The sequence below is a fragment of the Hemiscyllium ocellatum genome, chromosome 42, assembly GCF_020745735.1.
Source record: "Hemiscyllium ocellatum isolate sHemOce1 chromosome 42, sHemOce1.pat.X.cur, whole genome shotgun sequence".
NCBI classification, from domain to species: Eukaryota; Metazoa; Chordata; class Chondrichthyes; order Orectolobiformes; family Hemiscylliidae; genus Hemiscyllium; species Hemiscyllium ocellatum.
Window position 1 is genome coordinate 1,350,098 of NC_083442.1, and position 10,654 is coordinate 1,360,751.

The following is a 10,654-nucleotide window of genomic DNA, read 5'->3' on the forward strand; positions in this document are numbered from 1 at the left end:
ATCTATTTGTGATCCGTCATTGTGCAGAGTATGTCTGCAGAATTTATTTCCCTTATATTGCCGCCTGCAGATAATAGCAGTGAACGATGTTTATGGCTTATCTCAAAGGCCCAGTACATGAACAATCCGATAATTGAGACAAATGCCTTTGCATTTGTTTAACAATGAAAAATATTTATGGCGTTCAGTAATGTTAACCAGATTTTAAGAAATCCCATCCCGAGCAGAAAGCTGGCACTTAAAATGTGACCCAAAGTCTGGGAATAGTTTAGACCTTGTGACGTGGATAGTACCCATGCCTCTGAGCCAAACCCTGAATTTGATTCCAAATCCTAAACTTCTGTGGCAGTGTCCCTAGCTCTGGACCAAATAGTCTGGATTCAAGTCCTGCCTGTTGTGGAGGTGTGTCACAGTGTATCAAAACAGGCTGATGAACAGACACACAGAGGAATCATGTTGCAGCTTTAGGGACTATTGCTGATTGGTGCTAATGTCTCTATCTCCGGGCACAACGTTTCAGGTACAAATCTCACAGAGATGTTTCATAATACGTCTAGACAGACTGATGAAAATGCTGTTAGAATTGTGTCATGATGGAGAAGGAAGAGATATCAGTATTGAATTTCAGAATTGAGGCCCAGGGATGACTGTGAGCACAGCCATTCGTGTTGATTGGAATCGCATTTCGCAGCAGTAGCCGTTTATAAAATCATAACAGTCATGGATAGGGTGCGTAGTCAAGGTTTCTTCCCAGGGTAAGGGCGCCCAAACGTAGAGACCATTGGTTGAAAGTGAGAGGGAGAAGATTTGGAAGAGACCTAAGCATTTCACGCAGAGGAATGAGCTACCAGAGGAAGTGGTGGAGGCTGGTTCAATTATAACATTTGAAAGGCACCTAGATGCTGAGAGACCTGCTGAGATTTTGCAACAATTTCTGCATTTGTTAAGAAATAAGATGCCTTCATTTTATCACAGGTACTTTGAATGCATAAACATTTCAACATTTTTAAATGACGCAGGCACCTATAAACACATTTCAAATTGATTATTTTCTGCTAAGAAAAAGCAGCAACGATGTACCTACATCGAGCAGGGAATGTGATGTAGACATAGTTCGGACAATGTTGAAGGAAACCTCCCATGGTCCAGTTTGGGCGAGCATGATATTGTTGTGTGACTCAACTCAGAGGAGCAAAATGTGAGCTGCAGGAGAATGAGTGGCCTATACTGCACCCTCCCTCCCTCGTTGTTTCTCATCACAGCAATGTGTGCAAGCTAAACAAAAGTGTGCATGAATAATCTGATTAGTCACAGTCTGTTTCCCAGGATAAGGAATCCAAAACAAGAGGGCATAGATTGAAGGCGAGAGGGGAATAATTTAGAAGCGACCTCAGGGGCACTTTTTTTGCACGCAGAGAGTAATGTGTGTACAGAAAGTGCAGCGGGTGCAAGTGGTGAAGGCAGTACAATTGCACATTTAAAATGCGTCTGAAAGACGAGGGATACTGGCCACATGCTGGCAAATGTGACGAGATCAGATTTGGTTATCTGGTCCAAGTGAACAGATTGGACTGATGAGTCTGTTTCTGTTCTACATGTCTCTCTGATTATATAAGAGGAATGAAGAGAAATTCTGAAACGACCTTTCAAGTCAGAATTCTCTTCACTGCAAGTTTATCGTGCCTCTATGTCCACATTGATCCAAGGTTGAGTTAGTTAAACACTTGACAGGGAACTGTGTCACGGATGATAGGATACAGACAGGAATGTGGGGCTGAGACCACAACCTGATCAGCCACAATCTTAGTGCCTGTTGGAGAAGGCTCAAAGTGTCTCATGACCCACTCCTGCTCCTCAGTCCGATGTTCCTGTGTTCCATTCAGCCCCTCAAACCTGCAAGAAAGGAGCAATTGGAGGGCACTTATTGCTATCACCTGGTGCACAGAAACATGAAGACCATTCAGTCCCTCAGTATTGTCACACACGGTTTGAGGTGATTTGGGAAATGTAGTTTGAAAACCCAACCTGGGTATAAAAGAGGCCCCTCATCTCTCTTTACAGAGCCCCCCTCTCTGCAAATTGTACTTCATTTATTGGTCATGTCGTAGACCCAGATTAACTGAGAATACAGTCCTCATACCTCACTTAGAGATGGCTCAAATCGCTGACTGCAACATCAATAACGGCCCTACAAGAAAATAACAAACACTAACCTTCCAATAATAGAATGTGAGAACATCGGAAACAGGGGCAGGACGCTCATCCTCCTCAAGCCTGCCTTTCCCTTCACTAAGATCATGGCTGATCTGCTCTAGGTCTGAATTCCTCTTCAATGTCCAAATCTTCATAGCCCTGAACTCTCTGTCAGGTCCAATCCATCTACCCCTTCTTTAAATACTTTGTCGCCTAGCTCTCCTCACATGATGGAAAAGCGAATTGCTGACATTCAATACCCTGTTTGAAATAAGCACTCCCTGCTCCCCTACCATGACCTGTTGATATGAGCATATGATGAGAACACAGAGTTTCAGAAGAGGGGATGTTTCTTGAAGATTATTCAGTGTTCACAACAATGTGTCCCCCCCGTCAACTCTTGAAACAGTCTGTGTCCATGTGCAGCAAGACCCAGGCAACATTCAGGCTTGTGCTGTGAAAGTATATGTAGCATTCATGTAACAGTACTGGGAGATGCTGCTTAATTCCATAGGGAACAGAGGAAGTTATTCAGCAACTCAAGCTCACTTCACAGGAATATGAGGAAGCCATTCAGCCCATTGAAACTACTGAACAAGAAGAGGGATAGCCCATTCAGACCCTCCTGCCCATTACACAGGAAGCAAGAAGTCCATTATTAAGGACCACACCAGAGCCTCTTGAAAATATTTTGAAGTTATAGTTTAATTCCAACCATTATGCTATTCTAAAGGCAAATATAGCAACTGGTTCAGATGTAATGTGATTGGTGAACTACTCGATGTTAAGAAAAACAGTTAATTTGAGCACCATCATTAAAATATAAAAAAGTAAGAGGAAATTAGAATAGCAACACGATTCAAAAAACTTCATAGAATAGTAGATACAATCCTATTACTAACTAACTGTAACAATATAGTCATATCCCATAACCAGAACCACTTGCACAAACAAAAACAAATTCTCACATACAGTTCTCCAGGAGGGGGAAGAAAAGCAGCATCCAGTAAAAAAGATCAGAGAGAGTAGCAGCCAGGAGATAGTCACTGAAGCTTATAACTCTGTGGAGACCCCAATAGTTTTTGATGTTACTGAGAAACTAAAACCCAGAGATCCTAATCTGTGAGAGCAGGCCACATCCATTCAGGCTGCATTAGAATAAATACAAGACCTCTCTAGCTGTTTAAACAGTGGCTTTAACTAACCAGATTGGCAACGATAGTTCAGTCTCTATCTGAAAAGAAACCCGGACAAAATAACATCTGAAAGCTGCAGCATCATCACACTAGTTGGCACATCGAGCTGTTAATCAGGAACCGGGGTAACCCAGTCAGGCCCTTGGCCCTGTCCAATCGTGCGAGGAAGAAGCCATTCAGCCCCTTGAGTCCATTATACAGGAACAAGAGGAGGCCATTCAGCTCCTTGATTTACTTACACTGGATCAACAGACGGATATTCAGCCCCTTGAGTCACTACTATATGAACAGGAGGAGGTCATTCTGCCCCATGAGACGCACAGAGACAGCAGGAGGAGACCATTCAGCCGCTCATCGCTCTCACACAGGGAAGTGTAGAGGCAAGAAAAATGCCTTGTGTGAAATCTCAAGTAGGCACCTTCCATCTCCAAGAAGACAGCATGATCTTCTCTTTGTAGGGCGGAAGCTGGTGGGAATGCCTACCTGTTTGAGATGGAAGGTATTGTGGCTGCTGTTGGGGATAGTGAACACATGATGTTCAGTGCAGGCTCACACACTGACTGATTATTAATGTGGGGAGCGATAATTACGGCTTAGAAACAATTACGAAAGCCATGATGAATGGAATCTCTAATTTCACATTATACTGATCTTGTTCATGTTGATCTTGTCTAGTGCACGTCCTGTGCAATGTAACCTGTATGCTTTACTCTGTACAAGTCTATTTCCACCCTATGATCTGCCTGTAAATGCTTACTATGATTTGCCTCCACTACTCATAAATAAAGTGTTTCCCTGTACTGACATACACATGATAATAAGTCAAACCAATCAAACCTGGGTAAAGTATGGTATTTCTCACCCTATCAATGTCTCTCCTGAAAATAAGTGATCGCAACCAATCCTCAAGTTTCAGTGCAACGATCTCTATTGTCTCATAGCTCTACAGATAAAACACTCAGTTTCTTCCGTCTCATTTCATGGTACAAACATCTGCGTCTGTTGTAAGGAGATTATTGCTGACAAAGGAGATCAAACCTATAGAGATTGCTGCAAATACTCTCTCGACAAGAATTCGTACTTGCAGGAACATGGCTTCACAGAGATTTTTGAATCAGTAGGCATAGAGAGCAGTAGACGTAGTCTGTATAGATTTCCATAAGGCCTTTGATTAGGTTCCACATGATAGGCTGCTCTGGAAGATTCGATCGCATAGAATGCAGGAGACCAGGCAAATTGGCTACACAATTGGCTTGATGGTAGGAAGGAGAGGTTAATAGTGGAAGGAAGCTTGGAGGACTGGAGGCCTGTAACGTATTCTTTATTCACTCTCTGGACGAGTGCATTGCTGGATAAGCAGCATGTATTACCCATCATATTTGCCCACAGGGCAGATAAGAGTCAAGCACATTGTGGTGGATCTGGAGTCACATGCTGGCCAGAACAGATAAGGATGCAATTTTTCTTTCCTGAAGGATCGTAGTGAACCAGTGGAGAATCTTAGGATTTAGTGCTGGGTCCATTACTGTTAGTTATTTCTTATCAATGATAGGAATGAGAGTATAACAAGCATGATGATTAAATTTGCAGATGAGACTAAAATATTCAGATTCGTGGACAGTGAGGAAGGTTACCATAAAATGCAGCAAGACCCTGATCAACTGGGGAAGTGCGCCCAGAACTGGCAAATGGAGTTTAACATAGAGAGGACTGATAGGAACTCTCTGGGTAGCCCGTACTGAGTAAGGAAAGATACGAACCTCTCCACCACCCTTTTTGCTTAATAATCTATAATGGAAGTTCCTCTGGTAATCTGGTAGACACATCCATTCTGTTTAGGAAATATTTATTTTTGCTTTTAGTATAGAAAGAGGGCCTACACAAATAATCATAACCCACGTGAAAGGTCCGTCGAATGCAAGAATTGGCAACAAAGACTCTAGTTTTTCCTCCTGCCTTTGGCTTACCTACCATTCGGCATGTATGACACATACGGCAAAAAATAAACATGTCATTGTACATTCCAGGCCAGTAGAAGTGTTTTCATACATTAGCCTGAATCTTCCAGGTGACCTCCTGCAGGTAGTTCATGTGATCTCCGTAACACCTCCTGTCTGTATGCGATCGCCAACACAATCTGGCCAACTTTGGCCCTTTTCTCCTGTGCAATAACCTGTCGTGTTCTCCATTTTCATTTAGGACTCTATCTTTACATTGCTAACGCTCGAGAATGTGTTCTGATTCCTTTTCTGACTATGCATCAATTTATGTAAATTTCTGTTGTAAGGCCATTAGCCTTTCAGGACTAAACACCTCTGCATGACCCTCTGCCTGTTCAGGTTTTTCCTGCACTATTACATGAACAACGGGCCAGCTAATTAAACTTCTACTCCTTTGTCTTGCTCTTTACATTTTGCTTCTTGCTGTAACTTATGGCAGTGAGGTCTTGCTATTACACAGTCTGGAACATTTCCTGGGCATTTCTCTTTTAACCCCTCAATTCCCTGGTCTTCCTTTGAGTTTTCCACCACAAAAGGTGTCACCCCAACTTGGATCTGGCTGAATTGTTCTCAAGAATGAAATGGTATTTCTGAAACTGACGGTCTGTCACTCACTCCCACTGTTCCGTCCCCAATCTTGATTTGGATCTCCAACCTGGTCTTACACAGGAGAGCACTACATTAATGTTCCCATTCCACAAATGATCACTCTCTCAGGTAACATGTCAGAAAGAGTACAAATACTTCCAGCATTTACTTTTAGATGCTGAGAGAATGTGAGGATTACAGGTATTGGAGATCACAGTTGAAAGGTGTGGCGCTGGAAAAGCACAGCTGGTCAGGCTGCAACCAAGGAGCAGGAGAATACATGTTTCAGGCATTACCCCTTCATACGGCAACTGTGGGATGGGGGCAAAGAGTTCTGAGAGATACGGAGGTGGGTGGGGGAGGAGCTGGGCAGAAGGTAACTTGGAAGGCGATAGGTAGATATGTGGTGGGGGGGAGATGGTAAGAGATCAGAGGACTGGATGAAGTGGATGGTAGTAGGACAGCTTGGACCCTCCAACCACACGGCATCAACGTCGACTTCACCAATTTCCAATTCTCCCCTCCCAATCTCATCCCAGATCCAATCTTTCAACTCAGCATCACCTTCTCCAACTCTCCTGACAGTCCACCTTCCTTCCCACATGTCCACTCCACCCTTCCCTCTGACTTATCACGATCATCACACCTTCATTTTCCTATCGCCTTCCCACTGACCTTCCCCTCAGCTCCACTTCGACCCTCCTACTTATCTTTTGCCCCCCTTTCACACCTCCTCACCGCCACTTTCCAGATGATATGTCGATGTTCAGACACTGTCTTACCTGTTGTGCTTTTCCAGTGCAACAAATTTTGAATAATAGAGACTGTGCAGAGCCTGTATCTCACAAAATTATACCTTGTTGTCCTTCTCCCCCTGTTATTTCTGAGTAATCTTTCCACACAGAGGTGAATTCTTTATAGAGATCAGGTACTAAGTCCATACCCGTCCCCTGCCTAAGCTGAGGACTCTCCTGCAGTTCTTCAACTTTTCTTGGGGTTCCTTTACTACGTCCACTAATGCCACTGGCTTAGCCTCTTTACCACATCTTTTTTTTTAACCACAGGGCCTTTCTTCAACGACTTGCATTGTGACTTTGTCTATCCAACTTATTGCAGTGAAGACAGTTTTCCTAGTGCCCTTCTTAAACCACCTGCACTGTAATTCTATGTGTTACACTCCGGTATTGTGAAAACACCTGAGGCTTTTCACCTCCTTTCAACACTCTTGGGCTTATTTATTAACCTAAATAAACCAGTCCCAGTATGCTCTCGATCTTTGTTTTGTAGAGTAGGATCTGGCCTTCTCCCAATTTCTATCCCTCACAGGAGGGAGATATTCCCCGAAGCTAGATGGCAGCTCATGCACCAAAGCGTATTGACCTGCCATCCCTGCCGTGCTTCTCACTTCTCGAACTTGCTGTTCATTCACATGAACTCTGATCACCTCTGAAAGTGAGTGTTTAAACTCGACCAGGAAAATGATCTGTCTCAGAGCCTTATGTGTCCTGTCCATTTTTAAAGCCCATGCTCATCTATCAAAATTACAATGTTGAATTCTTTCAAATTCAATATAAGCCTAGAACATAGAACATAGGAAAATACAGCGCAGTACAGTTCCTTTGTCCCTCGATGCTGCGCCGATCCAAGCCCACCTAACCTATACTAGCCCACTATCCTCCATATGCCTATCCAATGCCCATTTAAATCCCGATAAAGAAGGAGAGTCCACCATTGCTACTGGCAGGGCATTCCATGAACTCACGACTCGCTGAGTAAAGAGTCTACCCCTAACATCTGTCCTATACCTACCACCAAAAGGTTCTCATGGTCAACCATATCTAAACCCCTAATCATCTTGTACACCTCTATCAAGTCACCCCTAAACTTTCTTTTCTCCAATGAAAACAGCCCCAAGTGCCTCAGCCTTTCCTCATACGATCTTCCTACCAAACCAGGCAACATTCTGGTAAACCTCCTCTGCACCCGTTCCAGTGCCTCCACATCCTTCCTATAGTATGGCGACATAAACTGCAAAGAATACTCCAGATGCGGCCCCACCAGAGTTTTATACAACGGTAACATGACCTCAGGACTCCGGAACGCAATTCCTCTACCAATAAAAGCCAGGATGCCATATGCCTTCTTCACAGCACTATTTTCCTGGGTGGCAACTTTCAGAGATCTGTGTACATAGACACCAAGATCCCTCTGCTCATCCACACTACCAAGTATCCGACCATTAGCCCATTACTCCATCTTCTTGTTACTCTTACCAAAGTGAATCACTTCACACTTACCTACATTGAACTCCATTTGCCCACCTTTCTGCCCAGCTCTGCAACTTATCTATATCCCGCTGTAACCTGCCACCTCCTTCCTCACTGTCAACAACTTCACCGACTTTACCCAACTTCTAGCCCCTCCTCCAGGTCACTTATGAAAATGACAAACAGCAATAGTCCCAAAATAGATCCTTGCAGAACACCGCTGGTAACTGCACTCCAAGATGAAATTTTACCATCAACTACCACCCTCTGTCTTCTTCCAGCCAGCCAATTCATAATCCAAACCTCCAACTCACCCTCAATGCCATACCTCCGTATTTTTTACAGTAGCCTACCGTGGGGAACGTTATCAAACGCCTTACTAAAATCCATATACACCACATCTACTGCTTTACCCTCGTCCACCTCCTTAGTCACCTTCTCAAAGAATTCAATAAGGTTTGTGAGGCACGACCTGCCCTTCGCAAAACCATGCTGACGATCTTTGATCACAGTATTCCTATCCAGATGTTCATAAATCCTATCCTTTACAATTCTCTCTAAGACTTTGCCCACAACAGAGGTAAGACTCACCGGCCTATAGTTACTAGGGTTATCCCTACTCCCCTTCTTGAACAAGGGAACCACATTTGCTATCCTCCAGTCTTCTGGCACTATTCCTGTCGACAACGAGGACATAAAAGTCAAGGCCAATGGCTCTGCAATCTCCTCCCTTGATCCCAGAGAATCCTAGGATAAATGTCATCAGGCCCAGGGGACTTAACTATTTTCACCCTTTCCAGAATCTCTAACACCCCTTCCCTACATATCTCAAAGCCATCCATTCTAATTAATTGTGACTCAATATTCACTAAAGCAACAATGTCCTGTTCCTGAGTGCATACTGACGAAAAGTATTCATTCAGTGTCTCCCCAATTTCTTCAGCCTCCACACGCAACTTCACACTACTATCCTTGACTGGACCTATTCCTACCGTCGTCAGTATTTTATTCCGGACATACCTATAGAAAGCCTTTGGGTTTTCCCTAATCCTACCAACCAAGCACTTTTCATATCCCCTCCTTGCTGCTCTTAGCTCTCTCTTTAGAGCCTTCCTGGCTACCTTATAACTCTCAATCACTCCAACTGAACCTTCACGACTCATCTTTACATAAGCCGCCCTCTTCCCTTTAACAAGGAATTCCCATTCCTTATTAAACCAAGGCTCCCTCACACGACCCTTTCCTCCCTGCCTGACAGGTACATACTTATCAAGGACACTCAATAGTTGCTCCTTGGACAAGCTCCACATATCGATTGCACCCTTTCCTTGAAGCCTGCTTTCGAAGCCACGCATCCGAAGTTATGCCTCACCGTATCATAATTTCCCTGCCCCCAGCTATAACTCTTGCCCTGCAGTGTACACTTACTCCCTCTCCATCACTAGAGTAACAGTCACCAAATTGTGGTCACTGTCCCCGAAGTGCTCACCTACCGCCAATTCTAACACCTGGCCTGGTTCGTTACCCTGAACCAAATCCAGGATGGCCTCACCTCTTGTTGGCCTGTCTACATGTTGTGTCAGGAAACCCTCCTGCACACATTGGACAAACACCGACGTATCTAACGTACTCGAGCTATAGCTTTCCCAGTCAATATCTGGAAAGTTAAAGTCCCCCATAACAACCAACCTATTACTTTCACTCTTCTCCTGAATCATCCTCGCAATCCTTTCTTCTACGTCTGTAGGGTTATTAGCAGGCCTTTAGAAAACTCCTAACAGGATGACCTCAAATTTCCTATTCCTAAGCTCAGCCCAAACTACCTCAGAGGCGAGTCTTCATCCATCGTCCTTTCCAGCGCTGTAATACTATCCTTGACAAGCAATGCCACACCTCCCCCTCTTTTACCACCACCTGTGACCCGACTAAAACATTTAAACCCTGGAACCTGCAACAAACAATCCTGTCCCTGTTCTACCCATGTCTCCATAATAGCCACAACATCGATCCCAGGTAACAACCCACGCTGCAATTCACCTACCTTATTTTGTATACTTCTCGCATTGAAGTATACACACTTCAAACCACCTTCCTTTTTACAGGCATCCTCCTTCGAGATTGATGCCATGTTCCTAACCTCCCTACGCTCCAGGTCCTGCACCCAAAAGCTACAGTCTAGGTTCCCATGCCCCTGCAGAGTTAGTGTAACCCCCCCCACAAAGAGCACTAGCAAACCTACCCCCAGGATACTGGTGCCCCTCAGGTTCAAGTGTAGACCATCCTGTTTATAGAAGTCCCACCTTCCCCAGAAAGGACCCCAGTTATCCAGAAACCGGAATCCCTCCCTCCTGCACCATCCTTAGTCTGACCTGGTTCCATCATTATGTTTCTGAATCGCTCTCTATATACT